The following is a 13,127-nucleotide window of genomic DNA, read 5'->3' on the forward strand; positions in this document are numbered from 1 at the left end:
ATATAGAACGATCAAGCGTTGCACTAACGCGATTTAGAAAGATCAAGCGTTGCACTATCGCGATTTAGAACGATCAAGAGTTGCAAAACCCTGATTTAGAAGGATCAGACGTTGCAAAACCATGATATAGAAAGATCAAACGTTGCATTCGGCGAAAATTAAGCTTCCTATTGGTCAGTCGCGTTTCCGTGCCCAGCCGAGCACAGGCCGGAATGCCGCTGATATTGGCTCTATTTTCCAAAGCAACACGCCGCTGGCACTTTGTGTTTTTCAAGGTTACGGAAAGCAATACGCCGCTGGTACGAAGCAATACGCCGCTGGAAAAAAAGCAATACGCCGCTGGTACTTCGTAATAAGAATTACATTATAAGATAGAAAGCACTACGCCGCTGGACATAAAATCTCCATTATCCGAACGAAAGTAACACGCCGCTGGTACTTGGTTATAAAATTTTCATTGCACAACAGAAAGTAATATGCCTCTGTTTATATTAATGTAATCTTATGGAAAGCATTACGCCGCTGGAACTTTGACCATTGCAATAATCGATCGGAAGCTATACACAGTTAGTGTCGTCGTTGTGAGTCTTAAGATGGGCTATGCCTGGGTCCTATGTGGACTATACTAGCCGCTCTCTCGACGCGTGCCGATGGTCTGGCTCTACCCTCGTTCGTTATCGTGACAGGGGAAGACAACGTGCTACTCCCGCTGCCACCTCGAGTCCAACCCAATCCAGGCACTCTTGACGGAGTAGTGTTAAAGTCAATTTATCTCCGCAAGAGGGGCTTCAGCCTGGCCCGAGGGGGCGAACCCCGAGGGGTCCGCCCAGCATGCCGTTCGAATGGCGGAGTGGACAAGTCCACGTCTGCCCGTCACTCAAGTCGGACACGGGACGACTCCAAAGCTAGCGCCGCCTGATAGGAAGCGCAAGCTGGGTCCCGCGACTTGTGTGCACTAGCCCACCCTCTGTCCTTGCAATTAGAGCAGACCGGAGGTTCACTCTTCTTGCTACAGAGCGTGAAGGTATGCCCCTTTTGGGAGCAGTGACCGCACACGTCCTCCTTGAATTTACAACGCTTCGAGGTATGCCCGAAGCGTTGGCAACGGTAGCACCGAAGCACCTGGACGAAATCCCGTACACGACAGGAGTTCCATCCAAGGTAAACTCGGCTACCCCTCTGCTTCAGCCGCTGAAGATTCTGCGGACTGACGGCAACGACCCAGTTGGCTGTCTCCGGGGTCTTGCCAGCCATGCGGCTGACCCGAATTCCCGAAGGCACATCCTTCTGGTTCGCATCGCAGAGATTTTGCCTCCAAATACTGGAGGCAATTTCGTCCTTACCCATCCGACGCGGGACGTCGTAAACTAAAACCTCGGGGTCCCGCTTGGTGGGTAAGGAGACGGACAGACCCGCGCTCCGGAGCTTCTTATTGCCAACGAAGGCTTTCAGGTCCTCCTTTCGGTCGGTCTCGACGACGATGCCACCGGAGTGGATGCGTCGGACCGACTTTACTCGGATCGCCTCCTTCGCTGGTTTAATGAGGGACAGAACAGTAACCTTCGTAACTTCGCTGCTCTGTCCTTTTTCCTTCGGCGGGAAGATTTTTACCACATGCTGCGATTGTGGCCGTCTCCCCGCTTCCGGAGAAGCTCCTTTGCAGTCGACTTTGTTCACATGGGCGTAAGTCGACTGCGCGGCGTTGCAGGCCGTCTTCGGGAGAGTTCCCTTGGACGGCCCAGGTCGCATCGCACTCATTACGGCAGGACGCGCTTTTAGGTCCGCCCTGACCGCGGCGAGTTGCCCTTCGACGAAGCTATTCCGTTGAATAAGCTCCTGGACCAACTCGTTGAGTGCCTCAACCTCGGCGAGTATCTTTGACCCGGACTCCTTATTGACTTTCGACTCAGGTCGAAAGCAAAAGGTCCGTATTTCGGACACTCGCCTAAAGGCTTCGTCTCTTACGAGATCGAGAGGCCGTACCTTCTGCCCGGAGAACGTCCCCTTCGGTCTCCTGGCCCGGTTTACTGCGGCCTTGCCGGTGGGTGCGCCCGGCTTGGCTCGCTTCGACTTTTTGGTGACGGTTTGCCAACCGTCACCAGTAGGGTCCTCGACACGCTCGGGTGCCGACTGCACCTTCACGAGTGACGTGTCTCCGACTCGTTCGATTACTTCCACGTTACCGGTGTCCGGCGTACCTTCTACCGTGGGCTCGGTTTTCACCGAGACCGCTCGCGTGGGAGTCACACATCTTTGCAAGATCACACGAGGATTGGCGATATTGATCACCTTCCCGGATCTTGTCTTTCTCACAGACGCGGGGGGACTGACAGCTGCATTTGCAGTTCCCGCGTCTGCGGCGACGGCTTCACTCCGAGTAGGAGCTGGACCCGTCGTCTTTGGACGCTTAGTTTTTTGTTCATTATTTTTATTAAGACCCATAATGTGTCTTGGTCTTTCATCCAGTGCGCTCCCCGGCCACCACCGACCCGCACAATTTGGAACCCGCCAAAGGCTGAGTTAGGGCTACGCACCGAATATAGTCTGCTGGCTGGGTCGGTTTCCTTACCCAGCCCGCGTCCTCGCCCAGCAGAACCCACTTGCCCGAAGCGTGTGGTCGTTCCAAGCCGATTGACTGGACCAGGGCTGCTTTTCTCGTCCAGCCGCCCATCTAGCCGAAGCAGAGGCCAAAGGTACGTGTTGGGGACGTCTCACCCGCAGGAGAGGGCCCCCTCAGATCCCAGGATCCTCTTTTCCGACGACAAGGGTCGCCACGCACGGCAAACACGTGGGAGACAGCAGTCGGAGAGGCTGCCTCTTCCTCTCCACCACACTTCGTTCAGTTCGCTGCGTATTTAAGAACACGAGCTATCCAGCGGTACCTTTTTCGTGGAGGCTCAAGTGTGGCTAGGGCACGTTTGCCCCTTGCGGCCTGGGTTGCCCAGGGGATTGATTGCATCCCATGTATTCCTGAGCCCAGCGGAGTGTTGTCTAGTGGCGTGTTCCGCCCACGAAAAACGGTCTGAAAAACCGTTTAACGTAAACTGGGGAACTGATGCCACGAGTGACAACAGTTCCCCAGTCGGAAGTCATACAGCACATACAGTGCTGTACAAAGAACACGCCACAGCCCGTATGCTAAATCAGGGCCTCGCCATTATGCGAAGTACTACATGTACGACGCACTGACGGTCTCTAATGCCTTCATCGCCGATACACCCATCGACTCGGCCGATCAACCCTCCTACGCGAGGGCTAGTTCGGGGGTTATCTCCCGCCCTGGGTGGCCACAGACCGCCACCGCCGTCCTACATATACAGGTTGACCTAATCTCTGAAACTTGGCTTGACCAATCCACCACCTTTACCATTCCTGGTTATATTCGTTCGCATGCTCTGCAACCCGCAGCCAACACCTACAGTAAAATTGCAGCTCTCCCAAGTCAACACTCACCGGAGCTTCCACCTCGCTTCAGCTTACTAGGACACTCCACTACTGCAGTATCGACTTCACTCACGGCACCACCACCACTCACCACACAACGTCAACAAACTGCAGCAATTATAGCTCATACACACAGATCTTGTATACTCTCTCTGCTTAACAGAACACGCAACATTGAAGTTCTCCACGTCACCAACAGCAACAACTACTGCAGGAGCTACAAGTTCGACAAAGTACAACAAACATAACAACGAACTCCTTTTACTCCCCCCCAGCTCCATCAACATTTCAATGCATCCGACAAAGACATTCACCAGAAAAACAATATATCTATCATCCGATTCGTCCAATCGACGAGAATACAGACATCCAAAAACGAAAATTAGTTTATTTAACGAAACCGTGCGTAGGCATTAACACCATTGTTAGTAAGAGTAAAGCGAAATTCTTTCATCCTGTTTAAAAGAAACGTTGTTTAATTCTATCTGACTTTCTTATATTTTATAATTAAGGTACGTGCAGTCGTTGATATCAAAACAAATCTAATTAAGAAATTATTATTATAAATAATAATTAGTATATTATAATCGATCAAGTTCGAAAATAATGGCGTCATATAATGTTAAGTTAAATCGTTTATAAATAGTAACTACGAAAATTACTAGAGCATCGACACTAGCGCCGCCAATCTTTAGAGGAAGTCGTAGGAGGGTCGGACATTTTCTACACACTTCGTTTCCTCATGTCGTTGTAAGCGGTTCGCGTAATATTATAATATATATTTGTAATCTGAATTCGTGAAACGTGTTTTGCATAATTATTCTAATTTACATGTTTGCATTGATGAAGAATCACACAATAGACATTCTCATTTCTACATTTTAAATATAACGATTCATCACGTATTTTCCATTGGGGCATCGAATCATTGAAGGTGAAACGAATAAAAATCATATACGTCGTCGTGCACGTGTAGCTTCACTTAGCGTGTTCGGTACCATTTTGTATTTCGCTTCGATTATTCTAAAAAACTCATCGTGCCCGAGTAGAGAATACAGGAATCAAATTTATAATTTGATTCAACGACTATTTTTATGAATTCGGAACTCGCAATGTCGAAAAGTGTTGAACACGTTAAAGCGATTGAAAACAACAATTTTCATTATTTATGGAACAAATCTTTACCAATATCGATTCGATACCGAAAAGGAATCCAACACCCATAAACCAAACGCAAATAAAACAGTTCTTAGGGATTAGCAGGATACTGTAGACGATTCACTACAAAATTTTTTGCAATAGCAAAACCACTCACTAATTTACTGAAAAGGGTAATAAATATACATGGTCGGAACACCAGGAACGATCATTCCATACACTTAAAGAAGCACTTATTTCAAAACCCATATTGCAATATCCAAATTTCAATGAACCTTTTAATTTAAAAACCGACGCATCAAGATTTGCCATTGCAGGAATACTTAGTCAAGGACCTGTTGGAAAGGACTTGCCTATATATATATTGCATACACCTCTCGCTTATTAAATTTTACAGAACAAAAATACTCTATCATAGAGAAAGAATGCTTAGCTATTGTGTATTGTACTTCATATTTTCGACCGTACTTGTATGGACAAAAATTTAGAATTTCACAGATCATAAACCTTTAATATGGCTACACTCGATTAAAGATCCTATATCCAGATTGTGGAAATGGAAGTTGAAATTAGCGGAATATGAGTACGAGATAGAATATAAAGGGGCAAAGCCAACGTTAATGCTGATGCTCTATCGAGAAATCCACCAAAAATGTGCTTACCTATACAATCGACGATTGTAGAAAATAAAAAGGGAACTATACCATCGACAACAGCAGAAGACTCTTGGATCCGAGACGTAGTTAGGAAAAAAGAAGACGACGACATTGACCTAGAGACAACGAACGATGGATATTCAAGATACAACCCGTCATTAGGAAAAAGGAAAGCATCTTCTGTCTCGTCAGGGATCTCGCCGATATTCGATCCAGTACGAAAAAGGACAAGGATGGAAGAAACGTCCTTGCTTCAAAGAGAAGATAATCTACGCATCCCAAGCTGAAGAAGCATCGTCACAACCTGAAATCCCTGTCGAACAATTGTCGACGAACGATATAATAAATTCTAGTCCTAAAAATTATGATAAAATGTTAAATATAAAAAACGACGACAAAATTCAAATTTTCAAATTAAAGAAGTTTATGAACCATTAGATTTAATTTATCTTATGAAGGAATCTAAAATAGGACAATTTTGTAGAAATCTTGTCGAATAGAAATACTAAATGGAGATAATCTACGTATAGTACACACTAACAAATTGAAAATTGCAAATGTAAGATCTAAATTTAATTAACAAATAACGGTACAATTAACAATAATGCCACATATGTATTACGTATCAACGAATGTTCATTAGACTTTAAAATTCCAGTACCAAGTCAAGGTAAATTCTCAGAAATTTCTTCGAATTCAACGAACCAATGGATGATGCCATTCTATCAAATCATGACGAAACTCGCTGAAGCCTACCACAATCAAAGCCGTTATCTGTGTCCGATGGAAGACACCACGACAACTTCCGTGATGGTAGCAGATAGTTGCTGAGTGTCATGGAAACATCAGGACCACATTTCGAAACGTACGTAGTAGAAAAGAGCATCCTATATAGCAGCGATAAAAATATCATCTATAGAATACGCCCCAGGAGTTCATTCGCATTAACTTGATTAATTATATCAAAAATAATTTATTATTTCTGATTATACAGAAATAAGATTTTTGAATATCCTAACTATTTAAATTACTGTCCTAAATAATCTTTTACTGTCCTAAATTACTGTTTTTAATAATCTATGAGGTTCACAAAATTTGAAAATGTCAAAATTACTTAAAAAAATATTGTCATTCCGAAACTAGTTTCGAACGCATTTCCGTAACTTGATCAAGCCAAAATTATGCAAATAACTTCATTTCACGTAGAAAAAATGTTAGCAAAAAGGATTTTTTTCTTTTTTGAAATTGGTATGTTACGACCCAAAATATTGCGAGGAATGTATTGCACTGTAATGTAAACAATAAACATTTACCATTTCTGTCTTTTTTAAAAACGTTTACGAATCCTCCAATAAGAATGAAAAATTTCTTTCCTGACCGAGTCATTTCCGTACTTCAACCTAAACCAACACAGTGTCTCACAATCAGTGGTAGTACCAAATTTCTGATTGGAAATACACAGCGTTCATACTCAAGCACATACAACATGATACCATTTCATAAGAATAACTACGATAAATACTGTCCGATATAAATCATAGACCTGTTTAAACCAATAACACTACTATGAAAAACCTCTGAAATAAGTTTATTATTTAACACTGCAATACTATAAATGTTTAACTTTGCTCGAAAAGATTCGACATACCTACTTTTTAACTTTGCAGCTCACTTAATAGACAACAAAGTTTTGTCCACACAAAAGTTGCTACAACTAGACAATCTGCATTATCAATTTCATCGAATGAATGTTCCAACTTGATCATTTTAAACATGGATTTTTATAAATCTAGAGTATTTGATTTAATCGTGTCAGAATAGGAAGCAGACAGTAAATTGATCAACGAACTCAAGAAAGCAATATCTCTAGTGGCAGTAGGATTTGAATGTAGAAATAAGTAGCAAGGCAATCGATCCTCTGAAGCTGTATTGCTTGTTGTCCGAATATGGTTGCAAGTTTTTAATTAATGAAAGGCAACAGCCAATAATGACGAGTAAATAAAAATTCATATCCGATCCATATCCGAAAATTAATATCCGATTCAGATTTCAAGTTTGCTTCTCCATGACTTTTGGTGCCATTACTGCACAATTTGATTCATGGATAATATACACGACTATATCCATATAATGTGTATATAATATACACGAAATATCCTGTTCACCCCGAGAAGTAAATGCTTCAGACTGTTAACCAAATTCAGGAAAGTTCGGTATGAAAGATCCAAAATCAAATCTCAAATCCTTGCTGCAAAATTACATCGAAATTCAGATCAATGGAGTCTTCCTTTTCTTGATTACTTCCGCAATTGCGCCATACAAAGTCTTAAGCAGAAGAACCAGTCTTCTAGATATCTGCTGAACACTGACGTGAATCTTGACATGAAAACTGCATCACTCAATCTCCATATTGATCCAATCGGTTTTTGTTGACGATAAAAGCCGTAAATCTTCAAGCAAGCAAATTCCTGCATTCTATATTTCCACTTGAATATTTAGTAGGAATCGTGCAATCTTGGTATTTCTCATTATGTGATTAATATTTGTTGCCCGTTTATTGAGAATGTATCCACTGCAGGTTACATTTCTTGTTATGTATATCACACTATTTGAAATTTTGTAACCTAGAATTAATCAGCAATTATTTCCAAATACTTTGGAAATTGAGGTTGATAGTTGTGAAGTTAACTCATCATTTTTTGAAAATGGCTATATTTGCCTATAATTAATACTTGGGGAAGCATCGCTCCAAGGTCGAAAGATATGAGATAATTAATAACCTAGCCATGGTTGTCTTCGACTACTGAAACCAAGCTGTAGTACTATCATTAATGCATTTCGAATAATTTGGTTTCTATGAATAACACATAACAGTAGGTGTTGCACTGCTTTCTTCATTCCATATTATAACCAATACAGAAACTTTTAGTTATTTTGTGCGCGTAGAGTACAAGAAATGTTCTGCACACTACCAAGAATGCACAGCTCTGTAGTAATCAAAAATGGAGTATTCACAATCAGTTCCATTTAATGCAACTCTTCATTTGTGGTGAAATTAGATGTTGGCGATTTCGTTGCTGATTCCGAATATTAGAAATTTGTCAAGCAACAACCCGACCCAACTATAAATTTTCCAATACAGATCCAGTACACTGAAGAAAATGGCCCCGTATCTCCAAAATCAAATCGATCAATTTTAGATCGCCAGTCCATCACCTCCTCTTTACTGGTATCACTTGGATGGATGCATAAGAACTCTAGCTCGACGTTTAAGTCGAGCTCATCTGTTCGAGCTCGACGCCGGTCCAGGTAGACAACCCGTACTAAACACATCAAACAGTCTTCTGTTTGTATCGTTGCAATGTATTCATCACCTATAGGCTATCCTTCCAATAATCCCAGTATCAAATCAATTATCTATTTTCCGTCGTTTCCCATGCAGCACTGTTCGTTAGGGCATTGCTCTCGTGCACTGTAACGAACGTTCAGTGCTGCTTAGTTTTCAATATTCACAACGAAATAAATATGCCTTCACGCCGAGACCGTGGCTAGTTTTCATTTGTCATCAGTTATCAGCTACTGTTACGTAGATACATATAGTTACGCTTGTAATTCTTCCCAGCTCTTGTGCACGCAATTCACGTTACGCTTGTAATACTTTTGCGCTTGCAGCCTAGCTTCCCTACAATCGATTGCGCTTGCAAATTTAGATACAGCTTTGTAGCCATAAATTGATCGCTTAATCGTATCATTCATGACCTTCACGACACATCATCACATTTCATCATTCTATTGTACATTAACCTCCTCTGTACAAATTCATCCTTCCAATCCTTCCTCCAATTCAACCTTCCCAACGAAAAGATACATTTGCAACATATTTGGAAATTTCGAGAAGAATAACAAACTAGTAATTTTGGAAATTGTCGAACATTTAACTTATTTCTGCACTTTATGAGCCTTCCCGGGTACTACATATTTCCAAAACTTCATCCTCCGGTTACGTAAATACACACAACTGTGAGATGTAGATGGTTTATTCTATTATATGATATTTCACATAAAACATTATTATGATTCAGATTCTGATAATACTCTACATTGATGTTTAAACCCACGATTTAAAAAAGTGATGAAAAAAGTGATGTCAATTTTGCAGGTTGTCTTCGCTATAGCATGCATGAAAGTAGTATAGTAATACTTTACTATCCACACTTTAATTATGCATGATTCGTACTCAAGCCGCTATATGCACTATTCAGACTTGACGAGGAGGTGACTATTCTCGTTAGCTTTAAACTATACGATAGTAGGAGTTATGAACTGTACATTAAACTTAATATAACAATTTGCGTTCAAATTTTTTCCAGCAAACTTATTACTGTGTTCGTTCGAACAGTTCAAACAGATATATGTATAATACTTATAGTTCAATACTGTGCATAGTACAAACAGAATTAAGTCTCATTACGAATAATTTATTTCACGAACCATCACTGAACGCGACATCGGACAAAAATGTGTACATTGTACATCCGATCGAAAACATAGAAAAGCTCGTCTCGATGGCTACATTGTGCGACATATGTCTAAAATGATCTATTGGAAACAAAAAATACTCCATAAATACTACAGAATTCATTTGAATTGATAGAATTAAGAATTAACTTTCCTACCTCGACTATAATGATATAAAAAAATGATCACGTTTTCAGCTGGCATTTATGTATTACTATCCTACAAATGTAAGTTTCATAAATAACGCTAAATATTTATTAATAAAAATAAGATTAGATTAAATAAAACTAATTAAAACAAACACTATGTGGTATTACAACATAGTATGATATAAAGAGTATTTTCCCGAAACTACAGAGGTTTAAATTATTATATTATCATTAAAAAGAATTTTTTCAGCTACTCTTAAAGTACACCTATGAGATTTATTATGTGTACAACATTATTTAAAATACCAAAATTATGAAATCCTTTTTCGAAAATCATCGGTTAGTATGAAATTGGTTTAGTCAAGTGTTTATAAACCAGTGTATTACAAAAGATGAAAGGTAACATTCTCTATTATTCCGAAAATGTCTAGACATATAAGTCAACATAATAAAAAACATGGAGAATACTTAGGCATATGTGCAAACTAATATTTTTGTAATTTCTATTGCGTGTTTCGTCCAAATTTTAGTAGGAGTTTGTAGACAAATGTTTTATTTTATTTTCTCCTCGTGGTTACTCTGGGGTTTTAGAAAGTTGATTGAAGTCATAGAAAATGCTCACTGGAAGTGTGACATACAAAGAACATTCCTGACATATTTTTCATAGCTTATTCACGTACTTTAAATTCGCTCAAGAATAATTATTCAGCCACAGGAAAGGAACGTCGAACATAACGTTGGAAACGTGGGAATTTAAGACAGCGTTAAATTCATTTAACCCCTTGGGTACATTTGACTTCTGAGACACGTCATTCACTTTTTCCCCTAGGAGCGGATGACGTGTTTAAGACGTCAAACCAAAAAAAACTCTTGGGCACATTTGACGTCTGAGAGACGTCATTCACTTGTTTTCCCTAGGAGCGGATGACGTGTCTAAAACGTTATTTGAGGTTAGGCACAATCCTGTTCATTTCATTGTAGCTTGTATCAGTCATAATAGAAGAGGCAATTACAGTATTTCGGTGAAAATTATTTGCGATACACTGCCCCATAATATCAAAAACAAGGAATATATTTTATGATAGTGATAGCGAAAGTGACTTTGAGAAATCTGAAGAAGAATTGTTTAGTGATCCTGAAATTGACAATTACAATGAAATACAAAGCGAAGGTGATGAAGACGATATTGAAATAGAAAATGATGACAATTTTAATATAATATCAAGGTTTCGAAGACGCACAAGACGTCTATCGAGCAGTGATAGTGAATCTTCTCGTGAACCAGTATCAGAGGAATGGGTTTGGGAAGAAGAAGAAAATGTAGCCGATATAAAAAGTTTTTCTGAAATATCTGGAATTAATCCTTTGAGCCTGCGTAGACTAGGTGGTAATCCTACGCCTTTAGATGTTTTGAAAGAAGTCTTGAATGAAGATTTTTGGGACACTATAGTAGAAAAGACGAATAGATATGTCAGACAAGTGATAGAAAAAGAAGGTTGTGTAACAAAAAAAACCAAAGGTGGTTTCCTGTAAGTTCTGATGAAATGAAAGCTTATATTGCATTAAGCATCTTGACGTCGCAAATGAAGAAGTCGAAAATGCATATGTATTGGTCAAAAAGATATGCAATAAGTACTCCAATTTTTGCCAACACTATGCCACGCGATAGGTTTTTTGATATTTCAAGCTTTCTACATTTTACAGATAATGAAAAGGAAAATAAAGATGACAGAATAAGAAAGATTAGAAACATAGTGGATTACCTAAATACTAAATTTTGTTACCTTTATACTCCTGATCGTTTTATTTTATTTTCTTCTCATGGTTACTCTGAGGTTTTAGAAAGTTGATTGAAGTCATAGAAAATGCTCACTGGAAGTGTGACATACAAAGAACATTCCTGACATATTTTTCATAGCTTATCTTTCACGTACTTTAAATTCGCTCAAGAATAATTATTCAGCCACTTATCTACAATCTCCCAGGAGCCTCATCTACGCCATTACATCTACCAATAATCTCACCTGCCAAGATCAGTGAACCAAGTATAACTTAGTCTATACCTGATTACGAATCTCCATCGCAGGAGAACAGCAGTTAAACTGATGGAGACGAACCAGATATTAGTCCAGTTTTGCCACAACCTACGAACGCGGGTAACATTGTCACACCAGCAGATGAAATTCGATGAAAATTAATAGAAGAAGCTCGCAGTAGATTAATCGTAGGTCACAAGGGTATAACGGATTCCTTAAATCAATTAACCCTTTCGGTACTACCGCCGCCTGCTGGCGGCATCCACGGAAAGTTATGTGGGCGCTACCGTCGCCCGTTAACAGCACCAACGGAAAGTTATGTGGGTATGATTACTCTCTATAGAACACATTACTTTACTATTCTGTGTTTAAAATTCCCGGTTGTTCTAATCGTTCCATTATAATATATAATTAGTAACAGTCAACAGCGTGCCTTAATTATATATGTTTTATAATATATAGATGAGCTACGAAAAACAAATTGGCATGTTTGCTTATATCGTTAATTTTTTTAATGTATAACTTACAATTTGAATTTAGTTCCCTTCAGGATGAGTGTAAAACGCTTGAAAGGAGAACAATGGATAAAGGAAATCATTGATTCCAAAAGAGATTCTGATGAAGAAAATCAATATAATTTAACATTTCGCAAAAGGAGGAACAATAGAGCACGTGTACTTAGCACCTCGGTATCTGAAGAAGCAGAAGAGCCTGAAGTACGAATTGATACTCCTTCTAGCATCAAATGGACATCAAAGAAGCTTAGTCCAAAAATTCATGATTTTACGCCACATCATTCGGGAGTAGTAGGGAACAATTTAAATCGTTCGTCGAGAATTTTGAATTACTTCAGACTGCTTTTTTCTGAAGATTTAGTTAAATTTATTGTGGAAAAAACAAACAATTACCGGTGTCGACAGCTCAAAAGGGATCACTTGAACGCTTCAGAAGGGATGGAAGTGGATGAATTATATTGTTTTATTGCTGCGTCGTTATTAATGACGCGAACCAAAAAGCTATCCTTAAATGAATATTGGTCTAAAGACAAGCTTCTCCGAAGCGATATTTTCAGTTAAATTATGAGTAGAGATCGCTACTTTGCATTATTGAAAATGTTGCATTTTACGGACATAGTCGGCCCCACTGCCGATCGTTTACACAAAATA

Source organism: Megalopta genalis, unplaced genomic scaffold (assembly GCF_051020955.1).
Source record: "Megalopta genalis isolate 19385.01 unplaced genomic scaffold, iyMegGena1_principal scaffold0051, whole genome shotgun sequence".
Taxonomy (NCBI): Eukaryota; Metazoa; Arthropoda; class Insecta; order Hymenoptera; family Halictidae; genus Megalopta; species Megalopta genalis.